Below are 22,484 nucleotides of genomic sequence, written 5' to 3' on the forward strand. Positions count from 1 at the left end.
GTAGATGTAGAGGGTTTGCAAGCATTTAATTCAACAATCTTAGCATGTAATATGGCATTCTCATCTCTAAGATTGGAAATGCAAACATTCCAAACATTTAACTCTTTAGCCTTAGCAATTAATTTTTCATTCTCAATTCTAAGGCTAGGAAGAGATTCATTCAACATGTCAATCTTAGAAATTAAACTATCATTATCATTTCTGAGATTAACAATTGAATCATCACGAACATTTGATTTCTCAACCTTAGCAATTAATTTGGCATTTTCATTTCTAAGGCTAGAAATAGTGTCACGACAAGTGCTTAGCTCACTAGTCAATTTTTTACATTTTTCAACCTCTAGAGCATAAGCACTTTTAACTTTAACATGCTTTTTATTTTCCTTAATTAGGAAGTCCTCTTGGCTATCCAAGAGTTCATCCTTTTCATGAATAGCACTAATCAATTCATTTAATTTTTCTTTTTGTTGCATGTTCAAGTTGGCAAAAAGGGTGAGCAAATCATCCTCATCATCACTAGAGCTAGCCTCATCACTAGAAGTTGCATATTTAGTGGAAGCTCTAGATTTTACCTTCTTCCTTTTGCCGTCCTTTGCCATGAGGCACTTGTGGCCAACATTGGGGAAGAGAAGACCCTTGGTGACGGCGATGTTGGCGGCGTCCTCGTCGGAGGAGGAGTCGGTGGAGCTCTCGTCGGAGTCCCACTCTCGGCAAACATGGGCATCGCCACCCTTCTTCTTGTAATATCTCTTCTTCTCCTTATTCTTCCCCCTCTTGTCGTTATCCCTGTCACTATCACTGGACAAAAGGACATTTAGCGATAAAATGACTGGGCTTACCACATTTGTAGCAAACCTTCTTGGAGCGGGGTTTGTAATCCTTCCCCCTCCTTTGCTTGAGGATTTGGCGGAAGCTCTTGATGATGAGCGTCATCTCCTCATTGTCGAGCTTGGAGGCGTCGATGGAAAGCCTACTCGATGTAGACTCTTCCTTCTTCTCCTCCGTCGCTTTGAAGGCGACGGGTTGCACCTCGGGTGTTGAGGTGGCGCCTTGCTCGATGATCTTCTTGGAGCCTTTGATCATCAATTCAAAGCTCACAAAATTTCCTATAACTTCCTCGGGAGACATTAGCTTATATCTAGGATCACCACGAATTAATTGTACTTGAGTGGGGTTAAGAAATACAAGTGATCTTAGAATAACCTTGACCATTTCATGGTCATCCCACTTGGAGCTCCCGAGGTTGCGCACTTGGTTCACCAAGGTCTTTAGCCGGTTGTACATGGCTTGTGGGTCCTCTCCTTGGTTGAGCATAAATCGACCGAGTTCCCCCTCGATCGTCTCCCGCTTGGTGATCTTGGTCACCTCATCTCCTTTGTGTGTGATCTTAAGTACGTCCCAAATCTCTTTGGCGCTCTTTAACCCTTGCACCTTATTATACTCCTCTCGACTTAGAGAGGTGAGTAGTATAGTAGTTTCTTGAGAGTTGAAGTGCTCGATTTGGGCCACCTCGTCCTCATCATAATCTTCATCCCCTACGGATGGTACCTGTACTCCAAACTCAACAACATCCCATATGCTTTTGTGGAGTGAGGTTAGGTGATATCTCATCATATCACTCCACCTAGAATAATCTTCACCGTCAAATGTCGGTGGTTTGCCTAATGGGACGGAAAGTAATGGAGTATGTTTAGGAATGCGAGGATAGTGTAGGGGTATCTTACTATACTTCTTGCGCTCTTGGCGCTTAGAAGTGACGGACGCGGCGTCGGATCCCGATGTAGAGGGCGATGAAGAGTCGGTCTCGTAGTAGACCACTTTCTTCGTTTTCTTCTTCTTCTCGCCACTCTTGTGCGTCCTAATGCTTGAAGGGGATCCCTCCTTCTTTTTGTTGCCGGACTCCTTTGATGGAGCCTTCCCGTGGCTTGTGGCGGGCTTCTCGCCGGTCACCATCTCCTTCTTGGCGTGATCTTATGTCACACCCGGTTTTGAAGGTAAACCGAATGTGAACCATGTACGTGCCAGGATCAGTAATTCACGTACACGGTGATTACATAAATGACTCATCATAGCACAATGCTTCGAATTACAATAAAGAGTAAGTAATAATATTACAGACTAGAACCATTTACATAATATAAATCAAAGTACACAGAATCGAAACGTAGCCAACGTAAACAACCCACCACAGGCAGCTGACTGGGGGAGGTCGCTAGCCTAATCCTCGAACCCGTCGACGTCCTGGAACTCCTGGAGATCCGCCTCGACGCCCTCTTTACCTGAGCATAGATTGCACCAAAGGCAATCTGGTGTTTTGTGAAAGCAAGGGTGAGTACACATCAACGTACTCAGCAAATGTCCCGTTTGGCTGAGGTGGACTAGCTTTATGTGGAGTTAAGCTCAAGCAGTTGCTTTTAGTTGGTCAAATATTTATTATGAGTGTAAGCTAAGTTTTATCATATAACCAACCCATGAACCATTTCCTCCTCGAGGAAACATCAATATCATCATCGAACCAAAAACATTAGTAGAACCATTGTATCTCGAACCATCTGTATCTCTAATCAAAGAGGATCCCAAGGCCGCTCATAACCGTGAGCACGACTGATATATCAGTTTCATTACCCTCTGCAGAGGTCGCACACTTTACCCATGAGACGTGATTCCCGTTTTGCCCGGGGATCATGACTCCCCATTGATCACTTCCTAGGTGGTCCGGCAGGGTATCACTACGTAGCTTTTACAAAGATTCCCTAGAGGTCATAGCCGCCCGTTAGGTTTCTCCAGTTTGATAAACACAGTACCTCTCCCCGCAGGAGGGTGACTAACAAAAGCAAAACGAAAGAACCTCGGCACTCAGCCTCGGCAGAGCAAGCACTGTGCCTGGACCCCATTGACGGCACGACGGCGAAGCAACTACACCTCTAGTTCCTCTAATTAATTAGCTAAGGGCATCCCATTTCACCCTCATGGTTGCACTGTTATCCCGGGTGGTCTCTCAACGAACAGGTCCTTACGGAGAGGTACTCGGGAAACAGCCCGAGTCCCCTTAAATGCCACAAGTATATCATCATATCCAGAATAAAATCATAGTATCATCATTGTATATCATCATGTTCATTGATTAAAGTAAAGCGCTAGCATGTAGCTAACCATAGTAACCCGAAAGGTAAACAAGGATAAGGTAAATAGAAAGCTAGTCAATCCTTAGGTTTCAATTAAGTAGTGCGGAATAGTGAATTATAAATAGATAGGACATAATGGGTCAGAGGACACTTGCCTTCACCAAACAGATGCTCAGGATCTTCAGCCTCATAGAACTCAGAGAGCTTGATCACATGGTCGCCAACGCTTGATCTTCGATCCCTCGAAGCTTGGAGATGGATCGCATTCTAATCGCAACGCGGAGCGAAGACGAACAGACACAAGCAAGCAAACACATATATGCATAAGAACATTACACCATACAAATACAAACATAATAAAATATGCAAAACGAAATAGAGCGCGTTAAAACAGTCACGCGAGGAAAAAGAAGTGTCGAACTCGAAGCGTCGATCTGGAAGATATCGCGTTTACGCTAAATAAATTTTAAGTAAAACATTTAATTCGATATTACAAAATATAAATTATAACTGCTATTTAGTTCTAATTAAATCCGTTACGCTAACAGCTGTCAAATAAATAAGTAATTTAATTAACACAAGAGATTCTAAGCGATGCGAATTGACGATGCACGAAACAGCACGACAGCGTGCGAACGACGCGCGGACACGCGCGACATCGCACGCTGATGACACACGAAACAGCACGCGCGACGAGCGCGAACGAGCACGCCATCACGTGCGGAACAGCACGCGCGACAGGCGAGGAAAACTAAATAGGCGACACGTTTATACTAAACAAATATTAAATAAATAGAAAGTAGTTAAGTTAATATTTATCATGTTAATATTTATTGTAAAAGCGCAAATTGAACATTACACATTTAATCTAACTGAGATATTAATCTAATAAATATTAGTCGAGCAAACCTTAGGTTGATTATCTAAAATATATGATAAGCGAAAATAATTTATTATTACACATAGACGCCACACGACACAAGAAACAATACTGCGCCACGCGCACGGCGAGCGACAACGCGTGTGAATGGCACGCGCGACATCCGCAAAACAACGCGCACGCCCGTGCGCGACACGCACGAGTCAACGCGACTATGCGCGCAAACAGCACGATGACGCGCAAACGATGTCGTGCGCCAACAACGAACAGATAAATAGTTAGTTAAAAGCATTTAAGCTGGTGTTAATCAAGTTAACTAATATTTATATTTATAAAAGCACCATTTAAAACTATATACTCGTTCTAAATAAATTGTTATTTTATTAACCCTAGAATAAACCAATAATTAATTATACAACTAAAACATACGACCCGACGACAACGAGCGCCACATGTGGGAATAGCGTGCGCGTCACGCAAACAGCACGCGACCCGCGAAAACGGCGCGACGCACGAACTACTACTAAACTGTCGTATTTATTCTACACATAAATTAAATGCAACACTTAAGTTGACATAACCACAGTTAGAGGTATTTATCGCATGCACAGATAGAATTAACACTTAGTTCTGATTGATTTACTACTCGGTTAATCATCGTTTAATTACGTAGATTAATTAACGTGAGCGATTCTAGACGAATTGGTTTATTGCCGCGCGACATGGCACGCAACACACTAAACAAGGTGCGCGGAATGGCGTACGCGACAGCGCGCGTCGACACGTGTGAACGACACGCACGATGCGTGCGAACGGCACGCGCTGACTTAAACGTGCCACGCGAACAGCACGGCGACGCGCACACGACACACGATTGATACACGAAATAATGTGCGCGACAACGCGCGATGCTCGCTAACAGATAACGTGATTATACTAGACACAAATTAAAGGAAAAAACATTTAAGTTTGTATTAATCAAGTTAACTTTTATTTATAAAAGAGCGAGTTAGAAACTATAAAACAGAATTAATAGCTAATTAAATAATATAGACTTGTGACGTGATAAAATACGTTACTAATATGAAATCGGCGTTGCTACAAAGTTGACACGACTGAAACAAATAGAAACGAGTTTATGGCGCATTATATATTGAATAGCTAACTGTTCGTAGCTAATAAACAATTTTATTAAAGTGCGTGAATCACAACTCGCGCGGACGACGACACGTGAACAGCATGTGCGAACGTTGTGCGGATAGAACACGCAGTACGCGTAGAACAGAGCACGCGACACACGCGGAATGGGCGGTGACAGCGTACGCGAACAGTACAGGCGAGTAGCGCGCGAACAACGCGCGACACGCAAGAAATATTAAATAGATGTATACTGAATAAGTATTGATTCAAAAACGTTTGAGCTGCATTAATCACATTAACGTATATTTATAAAGCGTAAATTAAAATTACAGATTTGTTTATCTCTATTTTAATAACCGATCTAGTAAATAATTAATCACTTAAATACACAAAGCATGTGTCATAACAAAAAAAAATACTTTTACTGTGGGCACGACACTCCTACGAAGCTAACGCACAGGAACAAAATAAATCTAACGGCTACGCAAAAGTTAACACGTAATTAACGATTCTCGGATTTAATGTGGCGTGGCGTGGCGTGATTGGTCAGATCGAAGCCACAAAGAGGGGTCCAAAGATCGCCATCGCTGAGGATCTCTGGGATCCGATCTGGACACACTCGATGCAATACAGAGAAAGAGAGGGAAGAGGATTCTCACCTATGCGTGTCGATTGACGTAGAGGCAAGAACACGACGGGCGCGAGGTTTGTCGGAGGCGCGTGACTTGTCAAAGCACAACCGGACACCGAGGCCTGCCGGCGGTAGTGGCTGCACAGGGGCTCAGTCCTGGAGGATGACTTCGCGCTGGGCTCGGCCATAGCCATCGTGTCCGGGCAGCCGACCAGCAGGGGCTCACGCGAGTGGCCAGAGAGAGGGCGGCAGAGGCTCAGCACGGCTGCTGCACGATGGCCAGGTAGGGAGAGGAGGATGGAGTAGTTGCCGATCTACTCGCATGGCACCTGGGAACGCCCAGGCACGAAGAAAATGCGGCGCTGGGAGCGAACGACCAGGAGAAAAAAGAGTGGGCGGTTGAGGAAAAATAGTCGTGACAAGTGGGCCCTGCACTCAGCTGACAGGTGGGTCCATGGCCTGGCCTGGCTGGGCGCTGCTCCTACGCTCCTGCCCACGCGCACGCTGGGAGCGAGCGACCGCGGCCATAGTGCCTGCCTGGCCGAGTGGGCCAAGGGAGCGGACCGGGAAGTGGGGCGCCAGGTGGGCCGGAGGGTGGAGAGGCGCGCTGGGCTGCCGAGCAGGCCAAGGGAAACTGGGCCACGCGAGGAGGAGGGGGTGTGGGCCGGCTGAGAGGGGCTAATTAGAGGTTGGGCCGACGTAGGCCAAGAGGGGGAGATAGAAAAGATAATGCTGGGCCTCTTTGTTGTTTTTTCATTTTGTTATTTTCTCTTCCTTTTCTATTTCCTACTACCTCGAATCGAATTCCTAATTAAACGCATACTTCACAAACTCGCTCATCAAACAAAGTGAAAATATGCTTCAGCATGATGCGACAATCAAGGCACTCATAGGGTTTTAATTTACTAGGCTTACACGTAGATATAAGACAAAATAATCCCCCACTATTTAGGGAAAAGAAAAGAAAAATCAAGGGAAAGAGAGGGTAACACCTGAATTTGGTGGATATTGGAAAAGAAAATTTATACCCCCAAATTCAGGGTGTTACAAATCTAACCCCCTTAACAGAATCTCGCCCTCGAGATTCAAGAAGAGGCTAGCAAGAAAATGAGATTGGTTCATCGGTTGATCACGACTTTCTTGAGTTGACTTTCACTCTGCAACCTTAACTTGCGAACTTGTTGCTTTGACTTTCGGATGCTCGAGACCAATTGATGCAGTTCTTGAGGAACTCCTGGACCTGTGGGTTAGGACCCACACACGCTTCCGCTGTGCCACCCTGAGCTTGTTGGTTGATGTTGATCGCATTATCTTCATTGGGGTTAGCGGCTAACCCCCTTAACAGGAGCGTTGATATGCACTTGGTGAAAGCGCTGCCGACTCTGATCTTGACTGATTTGAAGGAGTTGTAGGTTGCCAAATGGACAGGTGCAAGAGGAAAGAATAGCGAGAAAAGGTAAGTATAGACGGATTAGAGAGAGCAGGGGGAGAACCCAACTACTTAAATATATAGCACTCACCTAGTGAACTGATGTCATTGCGGACCAAGGGCCACAACACATCAACACTCATCACAAAGAGGCGAATCAGTCATAACACAAAGACAAACAGCACAAGCATACAACAACAGACATCTCGTTGCTATACGTAACTTTTAATTAAATGGTGGTCTTTCCTTACCAAGGGGAAACCATTCTAAGGCCATCGAAAAGGCAAGGGGAATAATAGGACATACAAAATAGGGGCATGGGCACTATAAAGGATGGAGCTAAAGCAAGGATTGTAATATACAAGGGAGAAAATGCAACCAAGGGCAAGGTAGGTAAACACCATTCTCAAATCGAGATGGGAAAGATGATATTTCAAAAGGCAGGCATTAGATAAGCATCATGGAAAGATCTAGTGGTGACAAAGGTAAATGAGGTAACAGACAAAAGCATATCAAAAGGCCGAATTAAGACAAGATTTGCAACGCGATAAAGGAATAAGGAACGAACAAGAGCGGGGAGGGATAAGACATCACTCTTGGAATGAAATGGGAGAGGGCGGCTTTAAGATATGGGTACATGGTAAGCATCTAGGTAAGGATCAAGGGATGACCAGGGTTAAGGTGATAACAGTCAAACACATAATAAAGGATGTATTTTAGACAAAACTTGTGAGGCATCAAAGAAGGGGAAGCAATCAATGGTGAAGTAGGTGAGGTATTATCCTCAAACAGCAATGAAAAAGAGGAGGCTTTAAAGGGTAGGTTCAAAGTAAGCGCGAATACAAGGGTATATATATTACAAGGGTTAAAGGTGATAACAGACAAGAATGCAATAGAGGAGGTATAGGGGCATAAAAACGAAAGATATAAATACCATAAAGGATGAAATTAAGACATGGCATGCAAACGAAAAAGAAGGGGTATGTCCAAGGGCCAGATAGGTAATCACCACTCTCAAATTGAGGTGGAAGAGAGGGGATTTTTTTTAAAGAGCAAGAATAAAGACAAGTGTCAAGGCAAGCCCGATGGATGACAAGGTAATGGTGATAGCAAATAAAACACACAACAAAGGATGGAATTAAGACAAGACTTGTAAGGCGACAAGAAGTGAAAAGAAATCAAGGGAGAGATGGGTAACTCGCAACTCTCAAATTGGGTTGAAAGAAAGGGGAGGCTTTTAAAGGATAAGTTCAAGGTAAGAATTTAGGTAGAAGACATAAATATCACAAGTGTTAGAGGCGATAACAGACAAGGGTATGAGGGAAAAGACGAAGGCATTGAAGAGCTAGTGGTATAAGTACAACAAAGAATGGAGTTATGTCAAGGCTTACACACGGTGAAGAAGAGGATATTGCCAAGGGAGAGATAAGTAAAACACTGCTCTCAAATTAGGACAAGAGATTGGATATTTTAGATAACAGACATAATGTAATCACAAGGTAGGATAGAGTGATGAGAAGGGTAAAGGAGACAACAAACAAAACGCAACAAAGGATAGAGTTAAAACTCGCAAGTGACAAAGAAAAGGATACGACCAAGGGAAAAGTAGGTACAGTACAATGTTCAGATTGAGATGGAAAAGAGGATATTTTAAAGGCTAGTATAAGATAAACCTCAAGGTAAGATATAGAAGTGATAAGGATAAAGGTGGTAATGGTGAAAAGTATAATCCATGGACAGAGTCGAGGCAAGACTCACGAAATGGCAAGGTAGAGAAAACAATCAAGGATAAGATGAGTGAGGTCCCGACAGAAGAGTTGAAGTAAAAATTCATTACCGAAGAAAGTTACAAGGAAACAACGAGATCACCAAGGATGTGCGAAATAAGATGAATGCTCATGGATCATTGAGAAACAAGGGTGGTCAAGGGCATGTAAGTTGAAATGTTTTTGAACAGTCATTGGGGTATGAAAATAAGCGTACATAAGAATATAAGAGTATGCAAGATTCCAAGGATACGAGCATACCAAGACCAAGAGAGTACAAATTGCCAAAAAGATAGCGACTTAACAACGGAAGAGGAAAGGGTCTCAAAAGATAAGAAGGTCATGGACATATAAACTGAACTGTTTAAATAGGCAATATAGGTACAAGGGTAAGTACTTTAGATTAAGGGATAAGGGTATTAAAAATGCAAGGATATGAGCATGTCAATAACAAAATGGAATAGAGATGGTCAAATGGTAGCAATTTAATAATAAACGAGGAAAGAGTCCCAAAAGACTAAAGGCTATGGTCAGGGGGCATCTACAAAAGTGTCGCAAGCACAAGAGTGAGATAAGTTCTAATAGACTGAGAGAAGTATAGACCATGCTAGAATAAAATACCTTTTGACAAGGGGGCATATAGGAGCACAACATAGAATTAGTCGAGATGACTAAAATTTTGAAGCAGAATCAAGGATGAGGTGAAGTAACAGTCAAGAAGTCCTTAAAACGTCCAATGCTACTCTAGGTCAGCGGTCCTACAGTCAGCACGGCTTTGATACCACTTATGTCACACCCGGTTTTGAAGGTAAACCGAATGTGAACCATGTACGTGCCAGGATCAGTAATTCACGTACACGGCGATTACATAAATGACTCATCATAGCACAATGCTTCGAATTACAATAAAGAGTAAGTAATAATATTACAAACTAGAACCATTTACATAATATAAATCAAAGTACACAGAATCGAAACGTAGCCAACGTAAACAACCCACCACAGGCAGCTGACTGGGGGAGGTCGCTAGCCTAATCCTCGAACCCGTCGACGTCCTGGAACTCCTGGAGATCCGCCTCGACGCCCTCTTTACCTGAGCATAGATTGCACCAAAGGCAATCTGGTGTTTTGTGAAAGCAAGGGTGAGTACACATCAACGTACTCAGCAAATGTCCCGTTTGGCTGAGGTGGACTAGCTTTATGTGGAGTTAAGCTCAAGCAGTTGCTTTTAGTTGGTCAAGTATTTATTATGAGTGTAAGCTAAGTTCTATCATATAACCAACCCATGAACCATTTCCTCCTCGAGGAAACATCAATATCATCATCGAACCAAAAACATTAGTAGAACCATTGTATCTCGAACCATCTGTATCTCTAATCAAAGAGGATCCCAAGGCCGCTCATAACCGTGAGCATGACTGATATATCAGTTTCATTACCCTCTGCAGAGGTCGCACACTTTACCCATGAGACGTGATTCCCGTTTTGCCCGGGGATCATGACTCCCCATTGATCACTTCCTAGGTGGTCCGGCAGGGTATCACTACGTAGCTTTTACAAAGATTCCCTAGAGGTCATAGCCGCCCGTTAGGTTTCTCCAGTTTGATAAACACAGTACCTCTCCCCACAGGAGGGTGACTAACAAAAGCAAAACGAAAGAACCTCGGCACTCAGCCTCGGCAGAGCAAGCACTGTGCCTGGACCCCATTGATGGCACGACGGCGAAGCAACTACACCTCTAGTTCCTCTAATTAATTAGCTAAGGGCATCCCATTTCACCCTCATGGTTGCATTGTTATCCCGGGTGGTCTCTCAACGAACAGGTCCTTACGGAGAGGTACTCGGGAAACAGCCCGAGTCCCCTTAAATGCCACAAGTATATCATCATATCCAGAATAAAATCATAGTATCATCATTGTATCTCATCATGTTCATTGATTAAAGTAAAGCGCTAGCATGTAGCTAACCATAGTAACCCGAAAGGTAAACAAGGATAAGGTAAATAGAAAGCTAGTCAATCCTTAGGTTTCAATTAAGTAGTGCGGAACAGTGAATTATAAATAGATAGGACATAATGGGTCAGAGGACACTTGCCTTCACCAAACAGATGCTCAGGATCTTCAGCCTCATAGAACTCAGAGAGCTTGATCACATGGTCGCCAACGCTTGATCTTCGATCCCTCGAAGCTTGGAGATGGATCGCATTCTAATCGCAACGCGGAGCGAAGACGAACAGACACAAGCAAGCAAACACATATATGCATAAGAACATTACACCATACAAATACAAACATAATAAAATATGCAAAACGAAATAGAGCGCGTTAAAACAGTCACGCGAGGAAAAAGAAGTGTCGAACTCGAAGCGTCGATCTGGAAGATATCGCGTTTACGCTAAATAAATATTAAGTAAAACATTTAATTCGATATTACAAAATATAAATTATAACTGCTATTTAGTTCTAATTAAATCCGTTACGCTAACAGCTGTCAAATAAATAAGTAATTTAATTAACACAAGAGATTCTAAGCGATGCGAATTGACGATGCACGAAACAGCACGACAGCGTGCGAACGACGCGCGGACACGCGCGACATCGCACGCTGATGACACACGAAACAGCACGCGCGACGAGCGCGAACGAGCACGCCATCACGTGCGGAACAGCACGCGCGACAGGCGAGGAAAACTAAATAGGCGACACGTTTATACTAAACAAATATTAAATAAATAGAAAGTAGTTAAGTTAATATTTACCATGTTAATATTTATTGTAAAAGCGCAAATTGAACATTACACATTTAATCTAACTGAGATATTAATCTAATAAATATTAGTCGAGCAAACCTTAGGTTGATTATCTAAAATATATGATAAGCGAAAATAATTTATTATTACACGTAGACGCCACACGACACAAGAAACAATACTGCGCCACGCGCACGGCGAGCGACAACGCGTGTGAATGGCACGCGCGACATCCGCAAAACAACGCGCACGCCCGTGCGCGACACGCACGAGTCAACGCGACTATGCGCGCAAACAGCACGATGACGCGCAAACGATGTCGTGCGCCAACAACGAACAGATAAATAGTTAGTTAAAAGCATTTAAGCTGGTGTTAATCAAGTTAACTAATATTTATATTTATAAAAGCACCATTTAAAACTATATACTCGTTCTAAATAAATTGTTATTTTATTAACCCTAGAATAAACCAATAATTAATTATACAACTAAAACATACGACCCGACGACAACGAGCGCCACATGTGGGAATAGCGTGCGCGTCATGCAAACAGCACGCGACCCGCGAAAACGGCGCGACGCACGAACTACTACTAAACTGTCGTATTTATTCTACACATAAATTAAATGCAACACTTAAGTTGACATAACCACAGTTAGAGGTATTTATCGCATGCACAGATAGAATTAACACTTAGTTCTGATTGATTTACTACTCGGTTAATCATCGTTTAATTACGTAGATTAATTAACGTGAGCGATTCTAGACGAATTGGTTTATTGCCGCGCGACATGGCACGCAACACACTAAACAAGGTGCGCGGAATGGCGTACGCGACAGCGCGCGTCGACACGTGTGAACGACACGCACGATGCGTGCGAACGGCACGCGCTGACTTAAACGTGCCACGCGAACAGCACGGCGACGCGCACACGACGCACGATTGATACACGAAATAATGTGCGCGACAACGCGCGATGCTCGCTAACAGATAACGTGATTATACTAGACACAAATTAAAGGAAAAAACATTTAAGTTTGTATTAATCAAGTTAACTTTTATTTATAAAAGAGCGAGTTAGAAACTATAAAACAGAATTAATAGCTAATTAAATAATATAGACTTGTGACCTGATAAAATACGTTACTAATATGAAATCGGCGTTGCTACAAAGTTGACACGACTGAAACAAATAGAAACGGGTTTATGGTGCATTATATATTGAATAGCTAACTGTTCGTAGCTAATAAACAATTTTATTAAAGTGCGTGAATCACAACTCGCGCGGACGACGACACGTGAACAGCATGTGCGAACGTTGTGCGGATAGAACACGCAGTACGCGTAGAACAGAGCACGCGACACACGCGGAATGGGCGGTGACAGCGTACGCGAACAGTACAGGCGAGTAGCGCGCGAACAACGCGCGACACGCAAGAAATATTAAATAGATGTATACTGAATAAGTATTGATTCAAAAACGTTTGAGCTGCATTAATCACATTAACGTATATTTATAAAGCGTAAATTAAAATTACAGATTTGTTTATCTCTATTTTAATAACCGATCTAGTAAATAATTAATCACTTAAATACACAAAGCATGTGTCATAACAAAAAAAATACTTTTACTGTGGGCACGACACTCCTACGAAGCTAACGCACAGGAACAAAATAAATCTAACGGCTACGCAAAATTTAACACGTAATTAACGATTCTCGGATTTAATGTGGCGTGGCGTGGCGTGATTGGTCAGATCGAAGCCACAAAGAGGGGTCCAAAGATCGCCATCGCTGAGGATCTCTGGGATCCGATCTGGACACACTCGATGCAATACAGAGAAAGAGAGGGAAGAGGATTCTCACCTATGCGTGTCGATTGACGTAGAGGCAAGAACACGACGGGCGCGAGGTTTGTCGGAGGCGCGTGACTTGTCGAAGCACAACCGGACACCGAGGCCTGCCGGCGGTAGTGGCTGCACAGGGGCTCAGTCCTGGAGGATGACTTCGCGCTGGGCTCGGCCATAGCCGTCGTGTCCGGACAGCCGACCAGCAGAGGCTCACGCGAGTGGCCAGAGAGAGGGCAGCAGAGGCTCAGCACGGCTGCTGCACGATGGCCAGGTAGGGAGAGGAGGATGGAGTAGTTGCCGATCTACTCGCATGGCACCTGGGAACGCCCAGGCACGAAGAAAATGCGGCGCTGGGAGCGAACGACCAGGAGAAACAAGAGTGGGCGGTTGAGGAAAAATAGTCGTGACAAGTGGGCCCTGCACTCAGCTGACAGGTGGGTCCATGGCCTGGCCTGGCTGGGCGCTGCTCCTGCGCTCCTGCCCACGCGCACGCTGGGAGCGAGCGACCGCGGCCGTAGTGCCTGCCTGGCCGAGTGGGCCAAGGGAGCGGACCGGGAAGTGGGGCGCCAGGTGGGCCGGAGGGTGGAGAGGCGCGCTGGGTTGCCGAGCAGGCCAAGGGAAACTGGGCCACACGAGGAGGATGGGGTGTGGGCCGGCTGAGAGGGGCTAATTAGAGGTTGGGCCGACGTAGGCCAAGAGGGGGAGATAGAAAAGATAATGCTGGGCCTCTTTGTTGTTTTTTCATTTTGTTATTTTCTCTTCCTTTTCTATTTCCTACTACCTCGAATCGAATTCCTAATTAAACGCATACTTCACAAACTCGCTCATCAAACAAAGTGAAAATATGCTTCAACATGATGTGACAATCAAGGCACTCATAGGGTTTTAATTTACTAGGCTTACACGTAGATATAAAACAAAATAATCCCCCACTATTTAGGGAAAAGAAAAGAAAAATCAAGGGAAAGAGAGGGTAACACCTGAATTTGGTGGATATTGGAAAAGAAAATTTATACCCCCAAATTCAGGGTGTTACATCTTCCGACATCACTTTGAGTGGTTAAGCTGTAATGAAGTACCGGCTCCAATACCAATTGAAGGTCACCTAGAGGGGGGGTGAATAGACAAATCTGAAATTTACAAACTTAAGCACACACTACAAGCTGGGGTTAGCGTTAGAAATATAATCGAGTCCGAAAGAGAGGGAAAACAAATCAACTAAGAAATAAAGCGGATGAACACGGTTATTTGTTTTACCGAGGTTCGGTTCTTGCAAACCTACTCCCCGTTGAGGTGGTCACAAAGACCGGATCTCTTTCAACCCTTTCCCTTTCTCAAACGGTCACTTAGACCGAGTGAGCCTTTCTCTTCAATCAAATGGGACACTAAGTCCACTACAAGGACCACCACAACTTGGTGTCTTTTGTTTTGATTACAAGTGAGTTGAACACAAGAATAGAGGAAGAAGAAAAGCAATCCAAGCGCAAGAGCTCAAATGAACACAAGTGTCTCTCTCACTAGTCACTATTTGATTGGAATGGTCTTTGGACTTGGGAGAGGATTTGATCTCTTTGATTGTGTCTTGTATTGAATGTTATAGCTCTTGTATGAAGTTTGAAGGCTGAAAACTTGGATGCAATGAATGGTGGGTGGTTGGGGGTATTTATAGCCCCAACCACCAAAGTGACCGTTGGTGAGAGCTTCTGTCGCATGGCGCACCGGACAGTCCGGTGCGCCACCGGACACTGTCCGGTGCGCCAGCCACGTCACCCGGCCGTTGGGTTCCAACCGTTGGAGCTTCTGACAACTGGGCCACCGGACAGTCCGGTGGTGCACCGGACAGTCACTGTTCACTGTCTGGTGCGCCTTCTGGCGCCTGTCCTTACTTCTCCGCGGGCAGACGCGCACTGTAGCGCATTTATTGTTCGTTGCAGACGACCATTGGCGCTGTGTAGCCGTTACTCCGCTGGCACACCGGACAGTCCGGTGAATTATAGCGGAGTGGCTCCCAGAATTCCCGAAGGTGGTAAGTTCAGAGTTGGGTTCCCTGGTGCACCGGACACTGTCCGGTGGCAGACCGGACAGTCCGGTGCGCCAGACCAGGGCTGCCTTTGGGTTGTCTTTTGCTCTCTTTGTCTGAACCCTTTCTTGGTCTTTTTATTGGTTTGTTGTGAATATTTGGCACTTGTAAAACTTATAATCTAGAACAAACTAGTTAGTCCAATTATTTGTGTTGGGCAATTCAACCACCAAAATCAATTAGGAAAATATGTAAGCCTATTTCCCTTTCAGTATCTCAACAGTAAAATTTACTGTGCTAAATTAAACCTTTCTAGTTTTGATTAAATTTATAGAAAATGCACCAACATCTACAATAATATTAAGCTAGTTTCCTTAAAGTCACTAGAAGATACTACTTCCGTTATCGAATATTTATCGTCCGCTAGTTCATTTTTGAACTAAAACGCGACAAATAAAAAAGTACGAAGAGAGTATTGTTTGGTATTATAGATGTAATTGTAAACCATGTCAAAATTTATAAAACGTTTGGCAACCAAACTTAATCATATTGTATTTTGTATTTTTTTGTAACAGAGGGACTAGCTTGATTGCATCGCGGATTGTTTAGAATCTTTGGCAACGATGATGTGTAGATCTTTAGCCTGCATATAGTCATAAGAAGTTTGTTTCGGTCAAGTTACAAATGACACTTGCAATCAATAAACAACACGAGAAGTGGAAAACTTCAAAGCTGACAAGGGAAAAGGTGTGCACTTGACTTCTAGCAGCCATCTGAAATAGCTAGCTGCTGCTGCATAGTTAGAAATGTAGTCGCTTGCTATCTAAGCTTTTTTTTCAGATGGTGTCAGGCATTAGATCTCGAAAAAGCAATGGGCAAAGAAGACACTCTTGATATGTTACTCATGATCTAGTGTGGGGAATGATTAGGCAGTGATTTTCCTTACACTTCGCCGAGATGACGAACGTGAAAATAAATCGTCACACAACAACGAGCTCCACAATATTTATTGAGCTTATATTAGTTCTATCAACAAAACAAAAAAAAAACTCCGGTTCTTAATCTCTAAATAAAGGTAAAAATAAATCAAAATGGCTTAGTGTTGTGAATTGTGACAGTCATGAGCAAGTGTGTTGATCTGGATATTACTTGTTGGTGGGCATTATTTGGCGATGAGCTGACTGTAGAAATATCTTACGTACAAGTACATTTCACTTCCGCAGATGATGACGATGGCAGCACAGGATATCGATTATAACAAGTCAGGCTTTGTTCATTTGTGCCGGATTAGTATGTCGGAACGATTCATAGCCGGATTGCTTCTCTAATTTATATAAACTTTGATTAGCTGAAACGATTCCGGGTGCAATCCGACGTAAACGAACAAGGCCTTAGTGATATTTGAAGCTAGTGATATTTGAAGCTGAGAGCTAGTTGGAGAGCCAGAAAACCGAAGATGATTGAAAGGACTAGAACCTCCTTCTTATTCAAAATTCAAACCTGAAAGTCCTATATGTCTGTATGCTGAGCAACGCAACAACTAGCGACATTGTAACATGATCCGAATTTTAACTTGAGCTTTGCTGGGCTTTTTCACGTAATTTTTTTTATCTTTGATCTATACTTATTTACTAACAAGTAGTATTAGGGCCAAACAAGATATTGAAAAAAATCTAGATGTTTACTCAATCTGCAAGTTGTTCGCGCGGCCGTTTGAATCTACTGTTTGGGGTCTTCAAAATGGAGTCAATTTCCGTATCATCATCGGTCGATGGTACAGTGGTGCCAATTTATTTGAAAAAACGACAGCCGAGAGACAGAGTTGATTTTGGTCACCGAATTCTACTCAATGATGTCTCTCCATCTAAAAAAAAAGAGAAGAAAAGCTCATGTCGCGTTGTCCCTGTCCGCAGAAGTTGCGAGGCTCATGTTGTTGCGTTCTTCGACAACGATCAAGTGCACGCGGATGGAGAAAGTAATAAGTTTCTCTGACCTTGCTATTGTTGATCAATAGTGAAGAAAATAATTTAAATCCCAAAATGTTTGCTACACGCACCAAGTAGATCATCAGAAAGTTTGAAGTTTATTGCTGAACATACACAAATTTGCTAGGTTTACACCTAAATTTCTGTATTTTTTCTGGTTATTCCTATTATTTCTTCGCCATGTTGGTGATAATCTTCCGCCATTAGATCGTGACGCAAGATTCACTCTGTGGCAAGTTGGGATAAATGTTATTATTACACATGCTAAAATTGATGATGCTCTTAATAAATTTAATAAAAATATTCAAATTTTTGGGCCGATAAGAAGAGAAAAGATGGTAAGGCCTTGACTAAAATTTACTTAATCTTTTAAATAATATTTTGCAAGATTCTTTGCAAGAGAAAATTGCTATTGCTTTATGCCTCAAGCTAGAGTGCATTTGTATGTCTAAGGATTTAACATGCAAGATACATGTGAAGATGAACTTACACACAAGTTGCAAGAGGGTGGTTTTGTACTTAACTATCTTTCGGTCTTCAAGGAGATCGTTTTAGACTAATTCTATGGAGAGATTATGACAATGAGGATTTAGGTCGTATTTTATTCTCTTTGCCTTGTTCTTTTGCAAACTAGATATGTTATTATATAGTCATGATACTCTAACACTGGATGAGGTTTCTGAAGCTTTGCACCCTAAGGAAAAGATATAACATATGACATATCCTAAAGGTTATGCTTTCAATGGGGAAGTGTTCTCTATTCGTAGAAGGACAAGAAATAAATCAAGCACCGACAATAGAAGCAAAAAAAATCTTATGTTTGCAAAGGATGTTTAAAATCTTGAAGTAAAAGGGATAAATTCTACAAGTATTGAAAGACAATTATTTTGTAATCTATACGATTCTAGTAATATTCAACTCAATTTGACATGCTCGCGACAAGGTTCAATGAGCTCCGGTTGGAAGAATAATAAGGGCAGAGAGATGGGCTAAAGACCAATAGTTTAGAACTCTTACTAGAACCAAATCAAAAGATAGAGCTAAAAGATTATGATGCTCAATTGATATTTGAGCTTGTAATCTTATCCACTTTTGTGTTTATCAAATACTCAAAGAGGACACAAGGTGCTCAAAGAGGACATAGGGTATATAGCATCTTACAGCCTGTACTACTATAAACTGTTGGCATGCTGGTAATCATGTGACATCTAGGATCATCGTGTCTTCAGCATACGCCATTGCTGTATTTATAAACTTTTTTTATCTTTTTGTACTATAGTATTATGGTTATGTACCATGACGACAGTTCTGTAGGGACTCATGCATTTAGGTCTAGCTAGAACATCTCAAACCGCTACAGGGAAACGAAGAAATTATAGAAAGTGTTGGGAGAAGTATTTAGACCCCATTTATTAGGGCTTCGCCTCCTTTGAAAATGGCTTCTTGCTTCTACGAGGAATCGGAGCTGTTTTACAATTTGTTTGGTAAAACAGTTTCTTATGTGTTTTTCCGAATGATGTATGAGAAAAATGTAGGAGGATGTAACACCTCGTCCACTACCGGACCATGGTACCTATGGCTGGCAGCCCTCTAGGATCATAGACCAGCCCCACAAACCAACACAAGCCTTTTGTGCACTTTGTCCTCACTCATGTGCACCCGAGAAGACTTTTTGGTCGATCATCCATCACAAGATTACTCTGGGCGAAGCACGTTTAACTCGATGTTCTTTCGAGATAGGCTTCCGAAAAAGAAAATGCAGCTTGTTAGTACTAGTATTCTATCAATCCTATTAAGTATTGGGTTACTCTAGGCCAAGCACGTTTAACTCGATGTTCTTTCGAGATAGGCTTCCGAAAAAGAAAATGCAGCTTGTTGATACTAGTATTCTATCAATCTTATTAAGTCTTGGGTCAAGATATAACACAATCCACCCGGACCATGATATCGCAATACTTCCCCTTAGAAGACTAACGTTGTCACACCCGGTTTTGGAAGGTAACTGAATGCGAACCATGTATGTGCCAGGATCAGAACTCACGTACACAACGATTACATAATTGGACATCATCACACAATGCTTGAATTAAATAGCGGAAAGGTATTTTATTACATCAAGATGTCCAAGACATCCATAGAGTCTATTACATAACCATAGTGTTTAACAATAACATCAAAGTGCGGAGTATCGAAACGTAGAATGTAAGCCTACACAGGCAGCTAACTGGGGATTTGCCGCTAAGATAAACTAGAACTCATCGTATTCCTGGAACTCCTCGAAGGCATCCATGTTGCCAGCTTCACCTCCTGAGCACTGAGAACAATGGGGACAACCTGGGGTGGGGTGGTTTGTAAAGCAAGGGTGAGTACACTTCAACATACTCAGCAAATGTCCCGTTTGGCTAAAGTGGACTAGCTGTATATGTGGAGTTAAGGTTAAGCAGTTGCTTTTAGTTGGTCAAGTTTTATTATTATAAGTAGAGCCAAATTTTAATAATAACCCAGTTATTACCCAGAGGCACTCCCTCCAAGAGGAAATACCAGAGATCAGGATTATAATCACCATTGTTAATCATCGTCTTAAAAGTAACCATTGTTCTTCTAATCGAAGAGGATCCCAAGGCTGCTCATAACCGTGAGCACGGCTGATATACCAGTTTCTAACACTCCGCAGAGGTCGCACACTTTACCCACAAGCTGTGATTTCCATTCTGCCCGGGGTTCTAGCCTCCCCATTGATCACTACCAAGGTGACCTAGCAGGGTCTCACTACATAGCCTTTACAAAGATTTCCCAGAGGTCATAGTCGCCCATTAGGTTTCTCCAGTTTGATAAACACAGTACATCTCCCCAAACGAAGGGTGACTAACAAAACCAAATCAAAGAACCTCTACAACCAACCTCGGCAGAGCAAGTATTGTGCCCGGACCCCATTGACGGCCCTACGGCGAAGCCATCTACTCCTCTGGTTCCTCTAAATAATCAGCTAAGGGCGTCCCATTCCACCCTCATGGTTGCACTGTTATCCCGGGTTGTCACTCCCCAAACAGGTCCTTACGGAGAGGCACTCAGGAAAGAGCCTGAGCCCCCTAAAGTATCATAAGAACCTCATCGGGATAACATCATCGTATCATAAAAGATCATATCATGTTCATTGATTAAGTTAAAGCAATAGCAGAAGCTAACCATGATTAACTCAAAAAGGTAAACAAGGGTAGGGGAAATACAAACTAGTCAATCCTTAGGTTTCAATAAAGTAATGCGGGACAGTGAATTATAAAGTAAAGTAGGACATGATAGGTCTGAGGACACTTGCCTTCACCAGGTTGTTACTCAGAGGGATCTTCGGCAACACACTCAGGAACCACAAGCTGCTCGTCGTCTAAGTAAAGCGAGCGTACATTCAATACATTTGGAAGGTAAAAATAAACATCACATCACACATGTACAAATATTGGCACACAACTCAAGAAGGTACAATATTAAGTACAGAGGAATGAGGTCAAGTTATAAAAATGGACTAATCCTAATTGGGGAATTGATTAAACTACTCTCATTTAGAAATTTGATATTCTTTTAAGTATTATCCTTAATTACATTCCTAATTCTATTTATGTCATTAAAGCCTAGAGGTTGAGCCAAAAATAAATCCAAGTAATGCATAACACAAATCTCACAAGATTGAATATACCTTATTCCTAGGGTTCTCCTTTTATTTATTTCATTAAATAAATAAATCAACATATACTTTAATTCTATATTCTAAGTGTAAAAATTAAAGTGTATAGATTACAGTTGGTCATATTTTATTTGAACAGAGAATAATTTGGTGAACATTTTGCAATTTGAACCACTAAATTTGGAGTTCATATGAAAGAGATATGAAATAAACAAGTTTTGAGGTTTGAAATATAAAATTAGGGCTAAATCTGTGATTAAATAAAAGTCCAGGGGTCTAATTAAAACAAACCAGGGACCTACACGCTAAAACAAAGGATGACGGGTTGATTTCCTAAAACCAGGGGGTTTCTTAAGCAAAACAACCACTCGAAGGGGTATCGGGTGAATCTAACAGTTGGATCAGAAACCGACAGCCGAGATTAGATCTGCGGCCGAGGGCGCGCGCGCGGGGGCGGGCGAGCACTGACAAGCGGGACAGGGAGTGTCAGCGATAGAGGGGTAGAGCGCACTGACCGAGGGGGTCCGAGGGGGTCCAAGCCGTTCGATCAAGATCGGACAGGGAAATCAGACCCAGAAGGATGAGCGACTGCGGGTGACGCTGACAGGTGGGTCAGAGCGTCAGGTGCGCGTGCGCGAAGCGGTACCCGCGGTCCGAGCTATTCGATCAAGATCATATGGGAGGGGTCAGACCGGGGAAACAGACGGCTGCGGGCGGCGCTGCTCCTCTCCGCGGCGGTGAGGTCACCGGAGTTTAGGCGGGCGCGAGCTAGGGTGGCTCCGGGGTCGCAGGAGTTGGGCAAAGATGGAGAGGGCGCCACGGCGAACTCGATGGTGGGGAAGAGGCCACGAATCCACGGGCAGAGAGGGGAGAACGGCGGTGGGAAGACCTCGAGCGGGCCGGAGCAACTCCGGTGAGCGATTCCGACCACGGGGAGGGGACTTAAGGCGCGCTAAGGCCTGGGCTGGCTTCAGCAGAGGCAGATGCACCTTAGGGACTAACACCGGGGAACTAGATCGGACTAAATCGGCCGGCCACCGCGCGAGCACGGCGGACCGCCGCGGTCGAGCACCAGCGAAGGCGAAATTGGACGAACACAGGGCGCAATAAGGGAAATTGGGCACGGGGACGGGTGTCTCACCTCAGGGCGGAGCTCGGGGAGGCTTGGCACGGTCTCCGGTGAGCTAGATGGCCGGGAACGCGGGCGCGGGTCTCCGGCGGCGGCTGG

At 43.4% G+C, this 22,484-nt stretch overlaps 1 pseudogene across 1 annotated transcript; it reads right to left on the reverse strand.

The window, feature by feature from the left end:
* Window positions 1-11,074: 11,074 nt before the first annotated feature.
* On the reverse strand, window positions 11,075-13,916 carry LOC100276091 (LOC111589790-like pseudogene; annotated as a pseudogene). Its single transcript, NR_156753.1, has 2 exons — window positions 13,589-13,916; window positions 11,075-11,177 (listed from the first exon to the last, which is right to left on the reverse strand). The product of NR_156753.1 is annotated as a protein-like pseudogene (transcript).
* Window positions 13,917-22,484: the final 8,568 nt, after the last annotated feature.

Source organism: Zea mays, chromosome 5, assembly GCF_902167145.1.
Source record: "Zea mays cultivar B73 chromosome 5, Zm-B73-REFERENCE-NAM-5.0, whole genome shotgun sequence".
NCBI lineage: Eukaryota > Viridiplantae > Streptophyta > Magnoliopsida > Poales > Poaceae > Zea > Zea mays.